Source organism: Indicator indicator, chromosome 31 (genome assembly GCF_027791375.1).
Source record: "Indicator indicator isolate 239-I01 chromosome 31, UM_Iind_1.1, whole genome shotgun sequence".
Classification (NCBI taxonomy): Eukaryota; Metazoa; Chordata; class Aves; order Piciformes; family Indicatoridae; genus Indicator; species Indicator indicator.
In genome coordinates this window covers 9,000,001-9,025,854 of record NC_072040.1, presented here as the reverse complement: position 1 = coordinate 9,025,854, position 25,854 = coordinate 9,000,001, and positions in this window count along the sequence as shown.

Below are 25,854 nucleotides of genomic sequence, written 5' to 3'. Positions count from 1 at the left end.
CTTATTTGAGGACAAAAGGAGATTTACATTTATAGGAAGGGGAAGGTGGTCACTTTCTGATGGCAATTCTCCTTTGTCATTTGCAGGGGATCTTTGAGAGAGGTGCAATCCACTGAGGGAAAGGCCACAAGATCAAACCATGATGCAGTGGGCAAACATACATTATATGGTGGTTAGTCTCATGGGGCACATACTACCTCCCTACCAGTTGCCAATTTTGTAACCCAGGACTCTACTGGGATTTGCCAAATTGGTGAGCAGAGCTGATGGCACCTGTGAGTCACAGCATGCAGAAACTCTCTGATGTGATTTACAGGGTCAAAATAAATTGCACAGACAAAGAAAGGTAAAACTTTCTAGCGTTTAAAGAGCTTGAGGTATGCAGGGGAACTTAATTCCTAGATCTAATCCTCTTCCACGGGAGCCATATGTCCCAAGACCTAACTCATTCAGACACAAATACAAACCTGGATCATCACCTTCTCTTTAATACTCTCAGTGTCATTGGCAGTGGCTTGTAGCTAATTTGTAATTCAAAGATTGCTAAATAGCCATGATCTCTGAGGTATACACTACAGCTTTTGAGAAGTGTGGGCTCTCACATAACTACTACAATTTCTCAAGCAGCAAATTCCAAGCTTAGATGAACTATAGAATCCCATATAGAAAATTCTGACATATGATACTGCCCAGGCAAGTGGTGGAGTAGCTATCACTGGAGGTGCTCCAAAAACATGTAGATATGGCACTTCAGGTTTAGTGGGCATGGTGATGTTGGCTTGATGGCTCTTAGAGGTCTTTTCCCACCTTAATGTTTCTATGATTCCATGAATCTGTCTTTGGTGTATGCATTCCTAAACCTCTGAGTTTTACAAGGAAGGTTCCTATACACCAAAAGAATCTGGACTGTCTTGATTGACAGTGTGACAATGCAGAATGGGAAAAAAAAAATGAGATTTGCAGAGATCCATCACTTAGAAGGTTTTATAGCTCTGGATACACTGACACTGAATTATAATGCAGGGTAATCCTTTCAAAATGACAGAATGTCTCACTGACAGGAAAGAATGGCTCAAAGAATATGAGAAGTCTAAGGTGGGAACTGGCTCCTTAATGACTGTGTGCTACCAGGTGGCACATGCCACTTTAAATAAAGAAAGGATCAATGCATTTACAGAAACTTTACTCTGCCCACAAAAAGATTGAGCATAAGATTATAATCGATCTCTCTTTGGGGCAAAATGAGATCAAGATTTTTGAGAGCCTTAAATAAGAGATGGAAACCATTATTGCACAGACAAAAATAAATCTTTCTTGCTTGGTCTCTCTGGGACTACACATTGCATCTCAAATGTGCACAGAAAGGGATGAAATTGTGAGAGAGAGAGCTTGTGCCAAAGTGTTTAGAGCCTTTGCATGTTTACTATGACTAAAACAAAGATGGAGGGGATGTTGATGAAGGTAGAAGGTATTCAAAACTCATCATAGGTTATAGTCATCTCTCTGATGTGGAATGATAACACAGACCCAGGTAACAAGCAGATTGCACTCTGTGATGCAGTACAGGGGTTGAAAACTCAATTGCAGTACATCAACTTCATAAGGGACAACAAAAAGGAACTAGGGTGGTTGCTCAAGCCATATCATGGGTGTGAAGTTTGTTTTATGGATCTAAGGGTGTCAGTTTGAACTCTGCTCCACCTTTGTTTGATGTGCTGAATGTTTAATAAACTCAGTTATTAAACTGAAAATTTAAAATCCCCTTTTATGTTCTCCTCTGTTTTCTCCAAAATGACAAAACCCCCAGCTGACTGCTCTACACTAGTCCTCCTATTACTTTAGGGGCATTTTCATGAAAGATATCAGTAGAGTATTTAATACTTTTTCAGGAGTAGGAAAAATAGAAGTTTTCCACTCACATTTCTTCAATTTTCTAGTTGTTTGTGTCTTTTAATTCCATATGACTGTGCTGCTGGCTGATTTCTTCACAGCTGGTCATTATTGTGGAGGTGCTAATAGAATATTTAGCCATGTGTATGCTTTGCTGTTTGCTCCTAGAAAATTTTACTGAAATCTGGGCTGATGGCTCATGAATGTTTGTTTCATAGCAGCCAATAATAAGTATGAGATAATTATCTAAATGTCAGATATTGAGGATATTTTATCATCATCAGAAGATGAGACTGGGCACTGTATGCTTAGACAATAAATAGGTTTTAAGTCAGTCAGACATTTTTGCAGCTCAGAGGAGAAGAAAATTCCCTTGGCATGGGTATGCACAGGTTTAGTTCAGAAAGAAAAGAAATCAGTGAAGTTTCTACCTTCTTGATTCTTTCTTTGCTAATCCCAGATCATACCCTTACTGAAAAACACACACTCCTTTCTAATCTGTTTCTGAAAATGCTTGATGTTAACCTCAGGGCAAATTGCATGCAGGCTTGCCATTTGCTGAGCAATACAAAAGAACACAAATAGCTCCATGAGCATCTGAACTGGTGAATGTGAGTTCCCATAGAGTTGTATTTTTTGAGGTCTAAGTGTATTTTTTTTTGAGTGTCTAAGAAGCCATGAGAATTGATTGAAGAATCTCTTCTGATTCTGGCACTTGTAAGTGTTGCTCTGGGTCTATGGGACGCTGATGGAGTTTCTCCTTTCTTCCTCCCTACTTTCACACCTCTTTTCATGCTGTTCATTTTCTTTGCAAGACATTATGCTTATTGCAATTTTATTGAGACTGGGACAGCAATATGGCACATAACCACAGACATGACACATAACCACAGATATATGACACATAACCACAGACATATGACACATGCATAACCAGGAATAACAATATACAGGTTTTATCCGTAGGAAATTAGGCTAAATGTGGCCTGGGCAACCTTATCTACTGTGAGGTGTCCCTGCCCATGGCAGGAGGGTTGGAACTGGATGATCCTTGAAGTCCCTTCCAACCCTAACAATTCTATGATTCTATGAAAAAGGAAAAGTATTACAAATAATGGAGCATATTTGGCAGATACAGTGTATAGAGACTGGAATTAACACTCCTCTGAGTAGGAGGAAATTTGTACTACCCACACATATTTGTCTTTTGATAGCTATGCAATCAGTTTAGTCTGTACATCTGGAGATGTCTTTCAGATGTTCAACCTCATTAAAAGATCCTCTTTAAAAGAAGGCTTGCTTTTCCTGTTGCATTATCTTTCCAGTAACAGAATTAGAATTAAAGGAGCAGCCTTCATTATTCCCAGCTGCCTTCTGCAGACTTTATCCTTACAATGTCTTTGCCTGTTTCCTAATTCTATTTGCAAAAGACCTCAATAATTCCTTGGAGAGAGCATCACATGGTCTAGATGACTACATTCTAAAAAATACTACCTGGGCCACTTTTCCTCCTCCACTTCTGACATAAAAATGTTCTTTGAGAATTTAATGAAGCTAAAATTGACCATTGCTTTTAGGAATAATTCTGAATCTCTTTTTACATGAGGTGAGGAGATTCTTTCTCTGCAGCTTGTTAAGACAACAGAAATGAAGGAGCTTGATTTCTTACCTCTGCATTGGAATGGGTTACTTTGTATAAAGCACCTACCATATTCTCATACAAAATAAAAAGTATATACCTTCATTGGTAGATTTGTATTTGTTTTTTCCCCCCATTCTAAATGTTTTCTCAGAAGGAAAACCAACCTTCAGACAAAGGAATGTTTTTTCTTGAAAGCAGTGCACTTGGAACAAAACATAACCATTATTTTAGTTGTCTGCATGGGAAGCCACAACTCTTGGAATACTCCCATAATGCTGATCCTCAGTGCTTATGACCCAAGGATTCCCAGGAAAGTAAGAAATCCTGAGAAGGCTTCTTCTGAAACAAACCCCCTGGGAATTCCCTAGAAGCCCTGGGAATCTTCTTTTGACTGAGTCCTCTGGGATTTAAGGCATGGATTTGAAGTTCTGTGCATCACCAATCACAGACCCTGAAGAGTTCTATTGACTTTAATACTTTGTGACCTCTAACTAATGATTGAAATCTCATGTCAACATTTTCCAAATGAATATTTCATTTAACTAATTAATTAGAGGTTTAGGTTTAAGCATTCTCTTTAAAAAAAAAAGAACCAATCAAACCTTGCAAACTTTTTTTGGTTTAGTTACTGCTTTTGAAAGACCAAATTGCAAACAAAACAAAACAAAAAACACAAAAAAAACCCAACAAAACCCAAAATAAAACTAAATTTCTTGAAAGATATAATCCCATTCCTTCTAATTACTTCTTGTTGATCCCACATGGTAGAACAAGCACAGAAAAATTAGAAATTGATGAGAAACTTGGCTTCAATTTTAGAATTGAAATATTGGACAAAATTGAAATAAATTGACTTTAAACACCTCCATAGATCTATATCCTGAGCCCACAGCAAAAGCACTCCTGAAGTCATAACATTTTCATTGCTTTTGAAGGCAAGAAATATTAGAAAACCGAGAGAAGCCCTTTCCATGCAAGATTTCCTGTCTGGTTTTGCAAAGTCACAAAGTCAAGGACAGGTTTTCATAAGAGGATTAAGCCACATTGAACCCTTCACAACCTATTCTTCACTATTACGGATTCCATTTCACAAGGATATCATGATCTGCATGGTCTAGCACTTGTTTCCTTAACAGATTCTTCCTCCTTAATATTTAGTTTTTCAGTTTGTTCAGACAAATCCCTTCTGCTAACTGTTTCACCCAGTCTACTTGACTGTCTCCTTGTCCTTACCTGCAGCCATTGGTGCCTGGAGATCCATCTGTGTCCAGTTCTGGGCTCCTCAATTCATGAGGGATGTTGAGGTACTGGAATGTGTCCAGAGAAGGGCAACAAAGCTGGGGAGGGGTCTGGAGCACAGCCCTGTGAGGAGAGGCTGAGGGAGCTGGGGGTGTTTAGCCTGGAGAAGAGGAGGCTCAGGGGTGACCTCATTGCTCTCTACAACTACCTGAAGGGAGGTTGTAGCCAGGTGGGGGTTGGGCTCTTCTCCCAGGCAACCAGCAGCAGAACGAGGGGACACAGTCTTAAGCTGTGCCAGGGGAGGTCTAGGCTGGATATCAGGAGGAAGTTCTTCACACAGAGAGAGATTTGCCATTGGGATGTGCTGCCCAGGGAGGTGGTAGAGTCACCATCCCTGGAGATGTGCAAGAGGAGACTGGATGAGGCACTTAGTGCCATGGTCTGGTTGATTGGGTAGGGCTGGGTGATAGGTTGGACTGGAGGATCTTGGAGATCTCTTCCAATCTGGTTGATTCTATGATTCTATGATTCTGTGAAAAAGATGACATTCTCCTCAGGAAATCTACAGGCAGGTTTGTTTGGTTGGGTTTTTTTGTTTTGGTTTTAGCTCTTTGGCATAAATTTTTTAGCTCCAGAACTGCCTGGTAGGGGCATGATAGTCATGAATAAAATTAAAAAAACCCAAACCCACACTAACTTGACAGGAGTCTTTTTGTATGTCCTTGGCAAATATTTGCAGAAAATAGGATCATTTTTTCCTTTTTTTTTTCTTTTGTATGCTGCTGCCAAGTGTGTCATTAGAGAAGTTTTATCTGCCTGAACTCAAACAAGCTTATTCCAAACCTTGTAATGCAGGACCTAGCAAAACAAACACAGTTTCCCCTGCACCACTTTAAGCAGTTAAAGGACAAATATCATCTTTAGCTATGAATCTATAGTGGTCCCTCCAAGGTTGCTCAAAGCAAGACTTCAGTTGGGGTCTTGCTAAATCCTCAAGCTCTCCAAATCACACACCTGCATATTTTATGTGGATAGCAAACAGTACTGAATTGTGGCAGGTAGAGGAGTGGCACTCCTCCTCTTAGGTGAGATCTTTAAAGGAACTGCCAGATGAGAGTTGAGCTCACTCCACACAGCTACTAGCATAAACCAGAAGCAGTCAAAATTCATTTTAGTTGCCTTTTCTTTATACATTTGCATATTTGTTGCATTGAGAGCTTGATTTGGAGGTCGTTCTTTCGAATCTCAAACTATTAGGTTCTGCAGGGTCCTTTAAGTGGTGTAATAGCTTTGAAAATCATAGAATAATTTAGTCTCACCATTTTTTTTTTTGTCCATATCTAATGGAGATCTGAAATTTCAAAAGCCCTTTTCTGAGCAGCAGTACAGAGCTGATCTAAGCAGATTATGACAACCAAAGATTTATTTCAGGACTAACTGAAAGGTTTGACCTAGACACACATTGTGGTACTGACGCTCTTTCCAACATCTTTAATTCCCAAGGGAATTACTATATTATTTGGAAGATAACATGAGCTACTAAAATTAAGCTAAAGAAGTTTAGACACTTTGAAGGAAAGCCTGATATTTTTAATTTAGCTAAAATTAGTCTAAGTTTGGAAAAAAAAAATCAAGAACTCTAAGTCAATCTTACTGTTAATCTTGGGAATATCCTGAACTGTCAGGATGTAATATTCTGCAGGCCTAAAACTAAATCCGAAATGATGCAGTAACTACTCAGCAAATCAAGGACAACAGTAACTCCAAATAATTTTTTTCAGAAAAAAATATCATCCCATATACTATACCCACCCCCAACCCAACATCAAATGATGCATTCCCAATTCTATTTGAAGACTAAGAACTTTTGAAAAGTCCCTGGGAGTAATTTCTAGCTGCATCTCATATTCTCAGCTACTCCTTCTGTGCTGCCAAACTAATCCTAATTCTGACCAAGCAATAAATAACATGATTATTATGTTGAAATCTGTCCAGTGATGATGCAAAGCTCAAAAGAATGTGGAGCTTAAATTTCCAGTTTACAGTAACTCCTAGCTAAATTCAGAAAGACCTATGCTGATGGCCAAAGGTCTTTTAATATATCCCCAGAGCTTGTTGGAAAGAGTTATTTGAAAGGCTCCCAACTGTATCAAATTGTGCTGAGCTAGTTTCAGCTTGTTAAAACTTCCTCTTAAAGGCAAAAAGAATATCTCAGAGAGTTCCCAAATGTGTCATGAGACTCAGGAATCCTGCACTACCACACTGCAAGTTTCTGCTGGAGGATCCTCATGGCCAAATGCCAAGTTCAGACTGGCCAGTTTTTATTTATTTATTTATTTGTTTGTTTTCCATGAGAAAAATCTTTCTGACAGATTCTCTCAGAAAAAAAATTCAGAAGCAGTGAGCCTCACTGGCTCTCCCCTGTGAAATCTTCTCAGGCAGTTTGGTGATAAATTATCTGTGGTCCAAGAGCTGCTTCCCACAGATCACCATGAGACTGAGCATGATGCTCTGCTTCTTCCTCTGGAGCTCCTCTGTTCCCAGACATGATGTGTCCCATCAGAAAGTTCTCAACATAGTGAGATCACTTTCTGAGCTGGCCATGCTATTGAGCATGTCTGTCATCTGCTGAAGACTTTCACCATGGGAAGATTATCTCCATAGCCAAAGAGAGACTCAGAGCTAACCTAACCTCACCTCCAAACAGCAGTACTACTCAGCCTTGGTTTTAAGAGGCAACAAGACATCTCTGCTTCACTCTCCTCCAATTCTTTCTAAGAAGACATCAACATCTAAGCAACTGTCCACATCAGAGTTTGGGTCAATGTTCTCCAAATTCATCCCAGCTGGGATAGTGTAAAAAGCATGCTCACCAGCATGTTTTGAATGCCAGGTAGATATTCTGGAGCTTGGGAAAGGTAAGGAGCCCCTATTACAAGAAGGATCTGGAAGGTGTCCAGAGAAGGGCCATGAGGATGAGCAGAGGGCTGGAGCTCCTCTCCTGTGAGGACAGACTGAAAGAGTTAGGGCTGTTCAATCTGGAGAAGAGAAGGCTCCAAGGAGACCTCATTGTGGTCTTCCAGTATCTGAAGGGGGCCTAAAGAAATTTGAGGAGGGACTATTTAGGATGTCAGGTAGCAATAGGACTAGGGGCAATGGAGCAAAACTAGAAGTGAATAGGTTCAGATTGGATTGGAAGAAGTTTTTCACCATGAGGGTGGTGAGACACTGGCACAGGTTGCCCAGGGAGGTGGTGGAAGCCTCATCCCTGGAGGTTTTTGCAGCCAAGCTGGATGTGGCTCTGAGCAACCTGATCTAGTGTGAGGTGTCCCTGCCCATGGCAGGGGGGATGGGACTGGATGATTCTTGAGGTCCCTTCCAACCCTAACAATTCTATGATTCTATGATTCTAAGAGTCAGCCCTGTAGGACTTTGTAACCTCAGTTTGGGGGAAATATAATTTGGCATAACCAGTGCAAGTTCCTCAGAGTACATTACCTGCTGAAATCTTAAATTGTCTTCAACTTTGTCGAATTGCAATTAAAAAGGAAACGACAGAAAAACCGCTTATAAATTGGCTAAGCTTTGATGGTTTTCCATGGGGATAACAAAATATGTACACCTGACCCCAAACCACTTTCAAATCTGATTTTCAGAAAGCCATAAAAGTCTCTCTGCTTTAAGATAAGCAGAAGACTGAATTAGCCTCCTTAATCCCTCTCCTGAAGAAACCAAATCACCTAAACCAAATTTTCCCAAAACAGGGGGAAATGCTGTGATCTGGTGGCAGACAAGGCACAAGAAACATTCACCCAAACATGTAAAATCTACAAAGCTACAAGCAACTTAAAATAAGCCCTTCTATTATAAAATACCTGGCAGCTCTAATAATAGGTAGTGTTATTAGCCCTCCTTACAATAATGCATATTATATGCAAGTACAAAAGATGTATTTACATACCCCAGTGAAACCAGAAGGGTTTTTTAATGCCTCCCATTACCATAACAAATTGTTTCCTCAAAACTGTCATTTCATTAGAGAAGGTAGTAGGAGACAAAGATTACTGTAATAGCACCCACCATAATATTACTGGCACCAAACCATAGATTCTGTATTATTAAAACCTTCTCTAACTCCTTTCTCCATCTGGACATGAGATGCATATGGTGAAAACACTGCACATATGCAGTGGTAGTGAGAAAACCAAAGCACTGCAGGAGATGGCTTAAAAAGTGTAAGTTTATTATTTAAGGGCAACAAAGCTGGTGAAGGGTCTAGAGAACATCTTAGGAGGAGAGGGGAAAGGAACTGGAGTTCGTTAGTCTGGAGAAAAGGAGGCTGAAGAGAGACTTCACTGCTCTTTATTACTCCCTAAAGGAATTTGGAGTGAAGTGGGAAGCAATCTCTTCCCCCTAGTATCAAGTGATAGAATCAAGGGAAATGACCTCAAGTTGCACCAAGGGAGGTTTTGATTGGATATTAGGAAAAACTTCTTTATGGAAAAGGTGGTCAGGCACTGGAACAGGCTGCCCACAGAGGTGGTGGAGTCACCATCCCTGGAGGTATTCAAGAAATGGCACTTTGGGCCATGGCTTAATGGTCATGGTGGTGCTGGATAGAAGGTAGGACTTGATAATCTTAGAGGTCTTTTCCTACCTTAATGATTCTGTGATTCTACAATTAATAAGAGCTTTCATTCCTAGGATGACTCTCTGAGCCATTGAGTCCAACCATCAACCTACCACCACCATGGCTGTAAAACCATGGCCCAAAGAGCCATGTCTACATGTTTTTCAAACACCTCCAGGGATGGTGACTCCATGGTAACCTCTTCCAATTCCTCTTTTATTATGGTCTGTGGTTTTTCCAGTGGAAACATGTCAACAATCTTCCTTAACAAAATATTCCCTTGGAGAAAACTTTTGGAGTGATGAGCCCTGCTGACTGCTTACAGGAATTCATGAAGAGCATCTTGAGTCCTCTACAAACTGAAATTGCATTTTTCATAAGAACTAGGATAATGAGACATAACAAGCCTGCCTATCTTAATAGGAATCAGGAGGAAAACGGAAAAAAAAAAAAAAAGGAGGCATAAAAAGATGCATCAATTTCAGAAGTTAAAAATAATTCAGGATATTCTGCTGGAGCTTGCAGCTTTGTGTCAAACTGTGGAGGAGGTAGCCATATCTTTGTAAATGAGGGGCATTGCATGCAAACAACAGCTTCATTTATTGGTCTGCTCTATGTGTGCTTACAGAGCTTGTAATTGAGGATGATTATGGTTAATGATTCTAGTAATGTCTACTTTCAAACCAGCAGGACAGTGTAATTTGTATCAAACCTATTCACTATCTCTTCAGGCATTTTGCCTAGTTTTATCTTAACCCAGCACTTGCTGTAGAAGAAACCTCTGGAAGTTTCACAGCTGGCTCAGACAGGAGGTTTCATGTGATTTTTCACAATGCACTTAAAAGAAATTAAAGCTTCCATAGCCTTGATATCATCTGAACAGCTCCTAGCCTGTCATACTTTAATTTGACAAGGCCAGGATCTCTAGTGCAGGAAACAGTTGTATGTAGGATGCTAAAAGAAAACAAAACATCTGTCTATGAAGAGCTGACAACACATTCACAAGCAAAATTAAGTGTTCCTGGGGAATGGATTTGCATCTCAATATTTTTAGAATAAGAAAACAAAGCCTATAGTCAGGGATTCTTTTCAAGAGGCAGAAGTCCCCATCCCTAGGGTTGTTCAAGAAGGATATAGACGTGGCACTTTGGAACATGGTTTAGTGGCCATGGTGGTGTTGGATCAATGGTTGGACTCATTGATCTTAGAGGTCTTTTCCAGCTGAAACAATTCTATGAGTCTTTGATTCTATGATTAACCTGCCAGGGAGTTTTATTGCATGTTTTTAAGCAAAAGAAATTCCCCAGCTTAACTTTCAAATGTGGGCACAGTGTATGGGCAACTCTAGAAGCTCTTAGCTCTGGGTTACAGTGGAAGAACAGAAAAATGAGAGCTGTATGTCAGAACACAAAACCAAGCATGGCTGAAAAAGGCTTTGAATTCAACTAAGAACTTAACTGGGTTTCCTCCCAGCTCTTTAAGTGCAAAATTACATCCCTATCTTTCTGTCTTCAACAAACATCATTATTGTGTTAATGTCTTTTTGTTTCCTGGTTGTTTGGAAATTTTTTTTGGTTGGTTTTGTTTGTTTGGTTTGTGTGGGGTTTTGTTTTTCATTTGGTTTGGCTTCTTCCTGTTGTCTCTACTATTTTTATTTTTGACTTGATGATGCCAGTCAATAATCTTCATCTGCAATGAAGACAATTACCATGACTCTATCAGCTTGGCCTGTCACAGTCCCTACTCTTATTCAGATATGTCTTTGTTGAGATGTTGACTTTTATTCTGGAAGATTTTCTGAGTATTTTCCCAGACATGCCAAATTGCTTATTGATTTCATAATTACCAAGGGCCTGTGATTGCTTTGGTTTTCTTGCCTCCTGTTTTTTGTTATGCTGGGTCAGTGTCATTTGTGCTCTTTTGTGCTTGGCCTTGGAGGCTAGCATGTAGCTCAAGCAGTGGGATTGTCAAGTATGAAAAAGCAAGCATGAAAATATTTTTTAGCTTTTAACACTTTCACTTCCAGGAATTCCAAGCTGTTGGGACCACCAGAACGTAATGTAGAAGAATTTGTGTTCATCTAATGCTTTCTCTCTGTATAGGAACTGAAGCTTCTATTCCTTTCTGGCTCCCACTGTGAAGTTGTGGGTGAAGACTAGGAAATAACAGAATAGTAGGGGCTGGAAGAGCCTTTTGGATATCATCTAGATATTAGGTATTAGAATAGATATCAGACTAGATATTAGAAAGAAATTATTTCCACTGAGGATGGTGAGACACTGGAACAGATTGCCTGAGGAGGCTGTGAATGCCTTCTCCCTCAAGGTGTTCAAGGCCAGGTTGGATGATGCCTTGAGCAACCTGTTCTAGGGGAAGGTGTCTCTGTCCATGGCAGGGAGTTGGAACTAAATGACCTTTAAGGTCACTTCCAACCCAAACCATTCTATGAATCAATAAATCTAGTCTAACCCCTCTGCTACAGCAGTTTCAGGTTGCATAAGATCATGTCCAAGTGGGTTTGGAATCTTTCCAGAGATTATTCCACAACCTCCCTGGGCAGGCTGCTCCAGTGCCCTAGTACACTCAAAGCCAAAAAGTTTTCCTCATGTTTTGTTGGAGCTTCCCATATTCTATTTCGTGCCCACTGCACATTATCCTATCACCCTGTCCTCTGAGTCCTTCAATTTAAAGCCCAGTGCCCCAAGCTGGCCAGCCTGCTGCCAAGTGGGCAATAGGTAGAGTTCCTGATATGGTGGACATGAAAAGGAGGATTCTCCTTGTCATGTCAACAGTGTCTCACTCCTACCATTGAATCTATATTTCTCTGTTTGCAAATGTCCTGTTGTCCTATCCCTGGGGGAAATTTCAATCTGCTCCTAAAAATCCATACTTTATATTCCATACTTTATATATTCCATACTTTGCATATTCCATAATTTGCATATTCCAGACTTTGCATTTCAGACTTTGCATTTCAGGTTACAGCGAGTGGAATATTCACAAGAAGCTTTTCCTTCTTTTGAAACTTCCACGTGTCTACAAAAGCAAAGAAAAACCTAAACCTTGAAACAACTGTGAGAAACCCATTACCACAGGAGTGCAGAACATCAACAAAAGCATCTGATGTAGACCTTTCACAAACAACCTACTGCTGTCTTGTCAAAAGGAGACAGAATGAATCTCACAAAGACTCTAAACTCCTCATGCATTTTCATAGTTGCAGCTGTAGCTTTCAAGGGTTCCATTTCAAAAGGAAACAAGTCAGAGCTGCTTACAGACAAAAACACACAATGATCCTCCAGTCCAGGAGGAGATCAGCTTTTGAGAAATGCTGTTGTATTGCAATCCAATACCAGGAGAGTCTTTTCACTCACTAGATTCTAATGTAAATAGCTACATTTCTTATCTGGGAGAGAAACAGCATTTCTAGTCCAAACAGAAAGTTATGCTGTTGTAAAAAATTAGGAGGGTTTGAGGAGAAAGATGAATATCTGCTTTACAGATCAGAAGCCAGAAGTGGTGGGGGCATGTGGCTGTAAACTCTCAGACTGGAATTAGAGGTGGAGTAAATTAACATCTCTCCATTGATTTCAGCAAATCTAGGAAACTTCAAGAAATTATTAATGGGTTTTTAGGTGTATTTTAGGTGTCTATTAAAAGAAGGTACTTATTAAGTTTATAAAGCACCACCAAAAAGTAATTCACACTGAGATGCTCTCTTTTCTACAAACTCTACAAGCAACAAGCAAATTGCAGACTGATCAAACAGTTAGATGAAGTCAGCAACGTTTCAAAATGTTGGGCAAGCCTCATGCTGCAAGAGAAGAAACCTTACCATGCTGACACTTCTTCAAGAGCTGAAATACAAAGATATAATGCCACATGATTATGAACTACGAGTGCAAATATCTCCTGGCTATCTCTTGGTTACTTTTTTGTGTGTGTGCAAAACATTGCAACTTGTTGAACACAAGCAAACAAAGCCCCACAGATTTTCTAAATGTTTTTTTAATCTTTTTTTTTTTTCAGTAGCTGAAGGACTTAAGGCTGGCCATTGTGCTTGCACTTTGCCTCCCATAATGTGTCAAAACTTGTACTGCAAAAAAAAAAGAGAAGTGATGACTCATGAAAACTGACTGATTTGCATCCTAGAATTTCAAAGCCAGCTGGAGAGACCTCTTCACAAGTCATTGCAGAACTAAGCTGCAGTTCTTTCAGAACTTATCCAAGCACAATCAAAATTGACATTTTGCTTTTCTTAGATGAAACTTAAACCTCTTCATTTTAAGGCACTTAAACAAGAAAACCTGAAGAAAGCAATATCCTAATGTACTACATGGAAAGCAGATAAATAGAAATACATTATTGTAATATTTTCCATTAAAAACAATATTGGTAAAAAAATTTCATCAGAGTACCTACCAAAAAAAAAAAAAAAAAAAAAAAAAAAGACAGCACATGCAAAGCACCCTAAAATATCCTTTAATGATTCCAGGCACCTTCTTTCAGTAAGTTTCCAGGCCAGAAGTAATTTCAATCGTTTACTTTTATGACTGAGTAATTTCACCCAGCAACCATTTCAATCTACCTTCAAGTTATGAAAAGCATCTACTCAGCAAGTGTCCAATTGTAAAGTGGTGACACACTGCTGGCAGTAGGTGTATTTGCTGACTTTTTCTTTTGTAAATGTGATCTGTATAAACTTCTGCAAGAAGCAAAAAAGTTCTGCTTACAACTTCTGACTATTTCTGGAACTTCAGACAAAGAAGACTGAAGGTTACATTATTGTTTTCATAATTTTCTCTATATCAGCAGATGACATGTAATAAAAACCCAGGCTACTTGATGTTTCATTTTGATGTTGTGTTCAAGTGGAGCAAAATGTTTTATGCTTCAACATAAACAATCCTTGATTTGCCTTCATACAGCAGCTCCTGTGACTAAAATCAGCTGTAATAAATTCATGTTGACAAAAAGGAAAAAAAAAAAAAAGGTAATTATTGCAAAACAAACTTTATGCAACTGTACAGATGAGCAATTTATAGTAAGACAAACAGAGGATTTATTTAGGTGGGTGGGATATTCAAAACTTTAGGCAATGTTTTTTAGGAGATAATGTTTATTAGGGTAAGTATTAGGAACAAGTTTTTTACCATGATGGTAATGAATAACTGGAACAGGTTACCTAGGGAGGTAGTTGAGGCTCCATCCCTGGAGATAGCCAAGGTGAGGCACGACAGGGCTCTGGGCAACCTGATTTAGTGAAGGATGTCCCTGCCTACTGCAGAGGGAGTTGGAGGTCCTTTACAACCCAAACCATTCTATGATTCTATGGTTCTGTGATTCTATGGTTCTATTAGGACAGATATTGTTTATTATCTAACATAAGACCTATTCTCCTTCCTTGTCCATGACATTACCATTTGAAAGCAGGTCATTGACCAGATTTTATTCTTGCAAACCAGTACATACCTTCCTGTAGTGGCCTTCAAATTTCTCCACACACTGCCTTCACTCTTGGAATTTAATTGAAGTTTCTTTCTTTATGGGCCAGCCTTCCCCAATGTTGTGCAGTGTTAGCAGAGTTTGGACTTTATAACTGCTTGAACCAGTCTGACTATATGAAAAGCAATTTCAGGCCATTAGATAAGATAATGATCTCAGTAAAGGGACTAAGAGCAAGCTGAGCCTTTTGGTTCTGCAGCTTTAAAAATGCAAGATCATCCATTTGTGGCTGTTTTGAATAGGATTTAATTTACAAGTAGCTGTGTTTGAATTCCAAGGATGTTCATCTAATGTGCTTCAGCTGTTAGCCTTTAACTAGAGTTTATCATGGCCATGTGTACAGCACAAATGCATTGGGGATCATGAAGTAATTGAAGCCAGAAAGCAGGACCAAGACTGAATTCAATAATAACTGTATGATTTGGAGAGGTCATCTCTAATTTCCACACATTTAAGAAACAAACAAACAAAAAAAGGGACATGTTTCACATTTTAAACTATTCCTTTGAAGCCATAAAGCTTCATGGTTATGTTACTTGAGTTCCTTCTTTTCTCTCTCATTTCAGGGTGGTTTTTTTTTTTTTCAAGCACCATATAAAGCTGATCTCACCCTACTGCAGAATATGAAATTCTAAAGGCTTTTATCAGGACAACACTGAAACTCTGAAGCAATTGTGTTATTGCTATGGAGGGTACATGGTGCTTTCTGGAAAGTCAGCATTTCCTCCTCCATGAAGAGGAAAGCTTCTGGGAAGAAGACATTCCTTAGGTATTCTGTGTTCTTACAAGCCTGAGACAGCAACCACATTACAATAATCTCATTAAATATAGAATAAGACTAAACAGCAGACACATTTGCCTATTAGCATATTATTCTCTTCTCTTCCAAAGCCAGCTGGTAACCTTTCATAGTCTGACATCTACTGCAGGGGTAAGCTACAGAGAATTGCTCTCTAATTGACACTGAATCCCCAGCTCTGTGGATTCTGCTGCTTCTTTCAATTGGTAGAGATCAGAGGAGAAGACATTTTCCTGGTACCACAAGCTGCTTTATGAAAGTGACTGTTGGTAGGGGTTCCACTTTCAACCTGGCCTGGAGGCAGTCACATCATAGATTCAAATTACAATAATTTCTGCTCCTTTATTATTTTTTTTCCCATTCTTCTATCTCTAACCTTTTCTCTCAACCTGAGAGCCACTCTTTATGGTTGTTATGGCAGATCTTTTATGTGTTAGTTGTTCTTTTTTAAGAACTTCACTTGAGTGGAATTGCTGAGAAAATGTCTAGTTTGTGCAGGACTGTCCCTGGATGAAATGTGAAGTCTATTGTAAAATTATTTAAATGTATATAAATGTGCATGGGGGTGTGGATGCATATAGTCAAAAGTACTACAACTTCTTGGCCTACAGAGTATTTCGGGGGACCATGTCTGTAACTCTGCACAAACTTTGGTTTTCAAACATTTGCAGAACACACAACAAATGAAAGAAAATCAAACAAAACCCAAAAAAACCTGAAGCCAGGAATAATTGATGTGGAAATAGTTTGAAGCATTTATTGCTTTTGTACTTTTTGTCCATTTTATCTATTCTTTGAGTAAATAAAAAATTAGATTGTCAGAACACTGATAATTCTTCTTATATATAAAATATCCTTTCACACAACAGAAATTATATGGAAACTGGGTTTTGTGGTTTTTTTTTTGTTTGGGGTTTTTTTTTTTTTTTTGGTTGGTTGTTGGGGGTATTTGATATAACATGGAATCATAGAATTACAGATTAGTTTAGGTTGGAAATAATGTTAAAGATAACCTAATTCCAACTTTCCTACCTGAGCAGGGACACCTTTCACCAGATCAGGTTGTTCCAAGCCCTATCCAACCTATCTTTGAACACCTCCAGGGATGAGGCTTCCACAACTTTTCTGGACAACGTGTTCCAGTGCCTCACCAACCTCACAGTGAAGAGCTGCTTCTTTATATCTAATCTAAATCTCCTCTATTTTGGTTTAAAGCCATCAAGCTTTCTCCTATCACTACATGCCCTTGTAAAAAGACTCTAGAGTTCTTCAGCAGAAGATACCAGATGGATGATTGGGCAATCTACTAGTGATGCAGAAGTCTTGGGATGTCACTTGGTAATCCCCAGCTCCTCACAGATCCCAAGAGCAAGGCTGACACAAAGCTGGACACAGAAGGTCTGACCTTCAAACTACTGGTAGTGACAGGACTGGGGGGGAATGGAACCAAGCTGGAAGTGGGGAGATTCAGACTGGACATAAGGAAGAAGTTCTTCCCCATGAGAGTGGTGAGAGCCTGGAATGGGTTGTCCAGGGAGGTGGTTGAGGCCCCATCCCTGGAGGTGTTTAAGGCCAGGCTGGATGAGGCTCTGGCCAGCCTGCTGTAGTGTGAGGTGTCCCTGCCCATGGCAGGGGGGTTGGAACTGGCTGATCCTTGTGGTCCCTTCCAACCCTGACTGATTCTATGATTCTATTCTATGGTTCTACTGGTCTTTGCACTATAGAAGTTAGTAACAAGCCTAAAAGAGCTTTAGAAAATCTTCTATTATTCCATTTGCAAGGCAAGGATCAAGAGATGAAGATATAAGGCTATCTATCCCAGCTTGAATACCATGAAGTAGGCAGATTTGTTTTGTCCCATCCTATAGCACTGCCTCTTGCATGCAAGTACATCCAGTAGGGTGGAAAAATGTTAAAGAAATTTTTCTTTTAGCACATTTGAAATTAAAAAAAAAAAAAATACACCAACGTAAATTTGCTTTAACGAACACTCTGTTTATTTTTTATTTTTTGTTTGTTTCCCCTCCCCCAAACAAAGGTCCTTTTTAGACCTTTTATTCCTTGCAAAATAGAAGCTTCAATGAGGGGTTTGGGGGAGGTTTCTTTGGTTTATTTTTTTGTTCAAAAGTGCTTCTTGATTAAAAGTTATCAAATCCTCACTGAACTTTTTTCCCCCCCCTGGCTTTCCCTAAATGACATTCTTCTAAATGAAACAGTGTGAGTGACATTGGAGGAAGAAATTAATTTATGGGCTGACAAGGTATCCATTACAAGACAACTGAAACAAAGTCTGGCACTTTTAGTTATTGCTGAAAACTAAGTTTTCACTTTTAGATCAGTTTCACTAGTGTCTGGCTTTGGCAAAGAAATAGAGATTTTTTTTTTCCCCCCAGCAGAGAAGGCTGGTAGGTTAAATTAAATATTAAACATAATCTCAATTAAAGTAAACATTAAATATAATCTCTTCTGCAGAAAGAAGGGTTATTAAGATCATAGAATTATCACCACTCCTCAAATTAATTTATGGGAAAAAGCTTAGTGATAAAAGTTCTAAGCTATGTACAAGAATCAATACCCAGCATCATTGTGCAGAAATTAGGAGCTTGTCCTTACAGTCAGCTATAAGTCAATATTGTTGCTCTTTTGTAGGCTTTTGAATAAAACTGTGGTGCAATTCCTTTGTAATATGTTTATAATGAGCAATTTGACCATTGCAAGACTTTGCCTGTTCAGCTTCTGATGATCATTAGAAGACTTCATTTATGTTTGCAGCTTCTGCTGTCTCCATGAGTCCTTGTTACTACTTGAAAGCATAAAGCCAGTGAAAACTTCTCTGTGTGGAAGGAACCAGTAGAAATAACTCCAATAATTTGATGCTTTGTTTAAATAACTTTTTATGAATCCCATCTATTTTCTCTTTCTTTTTCTTAGTCTTTTAAAGTTCTGCTTTATTGATACCATCAATTCCTTTGGATGGAAGCTGTATTTCTCTGTGTCTTTATACAGCCTTCGAACAGGTTGCTGATCTAAGGCTCCTAGACACAGCAGTAGTGGTAAATAATACTTGTCCTTGTCTGCTGTCCCTTTGAAATAGAAGAAAGCTTATCATATGATTTTATTTCACTTGTTTCTTCCCAATAAAAAGCTCAATGGCACTGCAAGGCTGTAGTAAATTGTAAATTTAAGCTCTTTATCTGGCAGATGCAATAATGTTATTCATAACAAAGTTATCAAGAGCCTTTGATGTCAGTGATATTTAAAGATCACCGTTCAGAAGCAGTAATGTAGAGTGAGATGTGACAGCCTGCATGGGCTGCAGCTGCCATTGACATATAAATATTTTATATCATGCATAGATGTGGATGTTTGATGAGCAACTGCCATTAAAACTCAGCACACGTTTATTGACGCTGGTGTATGTCTGCAGGGCTGTCATGGAGATTCTAGCATTTTGTTAATAACTTGATACTTAATTGGCAGGGTTTAAGGTTTGTTGCTTTTGGGTTTTGCTCTCCAGAGAAGGGCAATGGGACTTGGGAAGGGCCTGGAGCACATGTTCTGCTAGGAGCATCTGAAGGAGCTGAGGTTATTCAGTCTGGAGAACAGGAGGCTGAGGGGAGGCCTCATTGTTCTCTGTAACAATCTAAAGGGAGGTTGGAGTGAGGAGGGGCAGCCTCTTCTCCTTGAGACAAGGAAGAGGAATAGAGGAAATGGTTACAAGCTGTGCCAGGGCAGGTTCAAGCTGGAAGGGCTCTCAAGCACTGGAATGGTCTGTTCAGGGAGGTGGTGAAGTCAGCATCCCTAGAGGTGTTCAAGCCCCACCTGGTGCTTAGGGACATGGTTTAGTGTTGACCCTTCAGTGTTGGGTTGAGGGTTGGACTGGATGATCTTGGAGGTCTCTTCTAATCAGATATATTCTGTGATTCTGTGATATAATCAGGTATTTAACATGAAATAGTCAAGTGATTGTTGGTTTTGGCTTTTCTTCTTTTTGTTGTTTTCCCTTTTTTTTAATTGTTAAATTGGTTGGGGTTTGGGGTTTTCTGTTGGATGGTTGGAGTTTTTTGTGGTTGTTTGCTTGTTTGTTTATTTATTTAGAGAAAACTTAAATATACTTTCCTTTCTGTGACCATTGTTTCATCACAACCACTCACATATATGCAGGTCCTTGGGAAAAAATATAAAAGTATTAACATGAAAACTATGGATTTGTTTCACTTGCAGTTTAGTGTTGAATTCTAAACATCTCATCAAGCATAGCTGTTGGTACTTTATTGTGAAAACAGCATTTCCAGAAAATAAAGTTCATTTAAGTAATAAAATAAAATAAAGTACATTTAAGAGATGAAAAAAGCATAAAAATTAACTTCACATGGATAGATATGTAAGTCACATGAGCTGAACAACAGGAACAGATCAAGTTTTGATGTATGATATCCCTCAACAGTTCATTAATTTGACCAGGTTTTGAGTTAAATATGAATAGTCATTCTCAGAATTATCAAGCTTTATTTTCAATATGTCTGTTGTGCTAAGATTCAAGTAAAAAGAAACCATTTTTTTTTTAATTTGCTTTGCATTTCTTTCTCTTCCAAAGACGACTTTTTTTTCTTTTTTTTTTTTTCATTTTCTGACAAGGATGTCTTGAGATGCATTTCCCAGAAGAATTTTTCCTCCATCTGACTTTCTCTGAAGAAGTATTTCTCAGAAGAGGGTTGTTTTCTGTTTTGTGATTCAGTAGTAAGCTGAATGTCATCACAGGATCTTTTCCCCCCTGCTGCTACAATGCTGTAACAACCCCCTCTTGGTAGATCTATTCTAATACTGGCTCAGGGTCATCTGGTGCAGCTACTACCTGCATAACTGCCACTACCAGAAAGAAGGATTGTGCAGATTGCAAGTGGATTTAACCTTAAAAAAATAACAACCCTTATTTTGTTTTTTCTTGGCAAGGATTTTGTTCCAGATCTTTCTTTAGTTGGTCCATAAATTAGTGCCAGAAACCAGCTGCACAAGTGAGGCACAAGCTAGAAGGTTCATTGAAGCTGCACCCTTCATGGCATCCAAGGGACAGTTTAACAGCTTGAAGCTTTCTTGGAATAAGAGATTGAATTGGTTTTGGTGGCTGTCATGTTCTTCCCAAGTTTTCTGCCATACAGCCCTGATACAAAAGCTTTCTACCTTAGCAGGATGATTTTCATATGAATTTACAGTATCTGCTCACATAGTGACACTTCAGTCATCCAGGGAAGCATCACTATATACAGGCCCATCAATTCTACTGAGAAATAGAAATATCCAGCCATGCTATCATAGCACTACGTCTCCCAGGATTTTTTTTCCTCCAAGAAAAATACTTATGAGTCAGGCAGAATGTGCTGCCTTCTGCTGAACACCTGCTGTCAGCTCAACAGTATAAGCAGCAGCACACCCACAAGCTCCTGGAACCCATCTTACTGCAGCAGCAGTACTTGGGCACCACAGTCAAATGCTTGTTGATTCCCACTATATCCATTAGCATGTTAGAGACCCTTGAAGGGGTTGTGGTGCCTACACAGGAGGTTGGAGTACCATGTGAAAGCTGTAAGTGAGCCCAAGGGCAGTAAAGCAACTGGCAGCGAGACGTGAGGGTTGGACAGGTTGCCCCAACAGGTTTGCTCCACACATCTGCTATAGAGTAGCTAAAATAGCTCTCCTCTCTCTGTGCCTTTTTGGTTTTGGTGTGTTTCTATCTCACCTCTTCCCATACCCAAAGCCCCCTTTTATCATGCCCAAAACTTGTAGTGGATTCGTCTGTCTGTATGACTGCAAAAACTATGACTCCGTCTGCACTGTTAATTCAGCCTCCTTTTGTAGCTGAGGAAGAAAACAGACATTTAGAGAGAAAAATTAGTGTTCCTCAAAGGTTGATGCCTAGAATGAGTCAGAGGAACCATGCTTCCAAGAGCTTTACTCTCTATTGGAAAGTGTATTTTAAGAGTATACTCAAGCAAAGATGTCTCCATTATAGATAAATCTACATTTCCACAAAATCAGTTACACTATAAACCCCTCATTTCCTTACTTAACAATGAAGTGTGGATATCTCCTGATGTCCTACCTTTTTTTTTTTTTTTACTTCCTAGTCCTCAGAACCACTACCCAAAGAGTCAAGAAGATGCTCACACTCTCACTTTATGAAGCATTGGTTTAAAAGAACCTTGTAATAGTCCTCTTTAAGAAGGAGCTATGGAGATACTAAAACCACACAGCCTCTCCTTGTCACCTTGCACAAAGATCTCATGTTTAGCAGCAACTATTTGTCAGCTTTAGGAACAATAAACCTCAGAGGCAGAAAATTCAGCTCTTTGTTAAAATATTTGAACTTAAGAGCTGGGCCAGACTTGAGCTTGATTTGAATAAAGATTAGATTTTTTGCCTTTTGTTGGCGCACAAAATATTTGTGCTGCAGAAGAAAGAGGCATTTTACTAAGTGACTAATTCTTAGAAAGGCTTGACTCATGAAATACTTCCATGCTCTATTTATTATAGATTTATTTTCTGTTGTTAATGTCTCTTTATAATTATTTTTTCCTTGCCCATTTGTTAAGTGTTCTCAGTTGTGCAATGGTTGCCTGCCTATTTTACTTTCCAAAACCAATGGAAAGTAAAATATGGCTGGCATAATCTGAAAGGAATCTTTGCTTTTCATGGAATAAATAATGAAATAAAGAGCCTTTGAACGAGTTGATAATTGTTTAGTGGTGCAACCTGGTATGATGATCTGTCAGGGTGGTGTTAATGAGGAATTTTCAGCCTTTGGTGGTGGAAAGAAGTGTTAAAGCCAGGAGTCAGCGGATGAATCAGCTACCAAAATATCAGTTTGACAGCCTTTCAAAACTTGAAAAGGAGTTGTTGTTTCTCTAAGTAAAAAAGAAACCATGACACTTTGTTGGTCTTTGCTTCCCACTATTTTATTTTGCATATATATTCAGTCACTGAAATCTTGGGTGTTAAGTGAGAAGCATTAGAGCAGCCCCTAGGCTGAGTAAACAGAATATATTCCCCCTGCAATTAAGCTAATTATTTAGTCTTCTGTACAAACAGTTGTACTGGAAAACATTTCTCACTTTGTATGTTCTCAGAGCAGCAGATGACTCAGAGGTAGGATTTTCAAAAATATGTAGGTATTGTAGAAAGCTAAATCAGAATTTGTGGCATTTGGAAGTTTCAGATTGTGGATATTCCTCTTGAAAAATGTCAACTCCATTTCAAAACAGACTGCAGATTTTCAGACCCAGATTCTTAAAAGGTAAGTGATAACTCTGTATGTAAATTAGGGGAAAGCTAATTAGAGATTTTGTTAATTTCTCTGTGCCTGTCTCCATAAGGTTCCTAATCCTCTATGGGCCAGCATAAATTAAATGAGGTAAAGGCTCATACAGCTTAACAGGTAACCAAGTGTTCAAACTCATAACATTTGAGCACATACTGAGTTTCTGATGTCTTTTGCTTGCACAAAGTGTTAAGAAGAAATTTGCAATTCACTTTATTGCAAAATCATATAGATGTGGTGCTGAGGGACAGGGTTTTGCAGCCATATTTGGTAGAGGTAGATAATATTTTGAATCAGAATTGCTGATGGCTTGCAGCCCATAGCTGGCCTGGGATTCTGTCCTAGCAAAACCAGGATGGAATGCGAAGATAGAGTACAATAAAAACAGAAAAGAAAAGAAAAGAAAAGAAAAGAAAAGAAAAGAAAAGAAAAGAAAAGAAAAGAAAAGAAAAGAAAAGAAAAGAAAAGAAAAGAAAAGAAAAGAAAAGAAAAGAAAAGAAAAGAAAAGAAAAAGAAAAGAAAAAGGAAAAGAACCCAAACAAAACAAACAAAAAATGCCAAACCAAACCAACCAACCAAACAAAAACCCCCCCAAAAAAAACAACCCCATGCCCTCCAAACCCCCCCAAAAACAACAAAGCAAGCAAACAAATAAACCCAAACAAAGAACACCAAAAAAACTAAACTGCAACAAACCCCAGGTTTTTTTCTCTTGGAATGTTTTTGCTTAGTTTTTGCTTAATTTTTTCACTATGCTCATTTTTGATGCTGAAGCATTACCTCAGCTATGAGATATCCTCATTACAATGTCATTTCTTGGACTGAAAAGCTCTTTTCACTGTTTTTAATGTAAAACTTTTAGCTTTTGTAGAGGTTGAGCTTAACAGGATGCCAAGGCCAAACCATCCATTCAGTTGTCCATAATTTCTCTCATTCTTTTTTTTTTTTTTTAAAAACTATAAAAAGTCCTCTAAGAATCATTATAAAGATAATAAAAAAATCCAAACCAAACAACTAAACAAAATCTGAATCCCAGTTAAAATAAAACATAATATGGGAAAAAAAAATGCAGTGAAATACGGCAAAACCTTATTAATTCATACTGGCAGAGCCACCATTTATTACCAAGTGGATGTGCAAATAACAAACAAGCAAGGTGAAGACTCACAGAAATGGTAGACACTAAACAAAGTTCTTGAAATGCCAAGGCAGCTTTATAGCATGAGACCTCATAACTACATTTTCTGGGGAGATAATATGGATTTTAGTTGTTTTCCTGCTTATTGATAACACACATGTTGCTACAGAATACCTTAACCATGGAAAAAATATTAAGCATATAAATTTTATCAGCCTATTCCTGTCTGGATTGATGCACTGCCGGTTAGTTCAGTTGCTTGTTCTACTTCTTTTTACCTCATTTTCTTCCTTTATTTTTTTCTTCTATTCTAGGAAACGTAGGCCAAATGTCTAGTTTCACACAGCCTCCTGCTGAGAAAGATCTGAAGGGTTTTGTTTATTTTTTGTTTGTCATTTTCAGAACATCCTGTGTTTATTTTTTCCTGGCAACTTCACTCTTTAAGGAGATAGCAGATGTGATAAGAGGGGCTTGATTTAGAGGCATAAGTAAAAGGCATGTATGAGTAAAAATTCCAGTTTTCTGTTGTTTGTTTTTTTTTTTCCATTTCCAAGAATAACCAAATTTTAAGTATGTGTCAGTATTCCATAAGAACTCTAGTCCATAGAACTCAGATGTGATGATGAAGATAAAATAAAATCATATTGAGGCAACCATCCTTAGGCAGGAAAATGAAAGTTGCTATGTCTAGGATCTGCAGAAGTCTTGTGAGGAGCAGCTGAAGGAACTGGGGTTTTTCAGCCTGGAACAGAGGAGGCTGAGGGGACACCTTCCTGCTCTCCACAACTCCTTGAAAACAGGTTGGAGTGCGGTGGGTGTTGGTCTCTTTTGCCAAGTAACTACACATAGGACAAGAGCAACCAACCTCAAGTTGTTCCAAGCGAGGTTTAGATGGGATATTAGGAACAATTTCTTTGCTGAAAGAGTGCTGGAACAGGCTGCCCAGGAATGTGATGGAGTCATCATCCCTGGGGATGCTCTAAACACATGTAGACATGGCACTTTGGGACATGGTTTAACGGCCACAGTGGTGTTGGGTTTACAGTTGGACCTGATGATCTTAGAGGTCTTTTCCAACCTTACTGATTTTATGGTTCTGTGTTACAGCTGAGAAGGTTAAGAGCATTTGCCTAACTCACGAGAGGATCTATCATTCCAAGGAGAACACAAGAGCTAAAATTTTTGGTCCATTCACAGCAAGAAGCAATTTTCTCATCTGTTATTGCATGGTTATCCAGAAGATGAACAACCAAAGCAGGACTTCACGTTACAGTGTCAAGTGACCTCTATGCTAACTGGACAGTGAAGAAAAAATAGATTCAGGTGTCATTAAATATGATTAGTAATTGGCTTGGAATACTTATCTGTGATGAAACAGTTAAGTCAAAGATTTCTCAAAAGCAATGTTTCTCTTTGCTCAATTACTAAGTTTGAACTAAGTTCTGCCTTCTGGTTTTTTTTGTAGTTTATGGAGTGGTTGCTGCTGATATGAATATTGAATAGGAAAATATTAGTATGTATTCACAGTTATTGCCTCACATAATGATTTTTAACACTACAAAACTCCCCATTCATCACACAAATTAGGAGTTCATGTAGAATAAAAGAATATTAGGGAAATTACTGTGTTTGTTCAAGGCTCATTTTTCAAATGTACTGTTTAGCTCACTGAAAGAATTGTCAGGAACACTTGAAA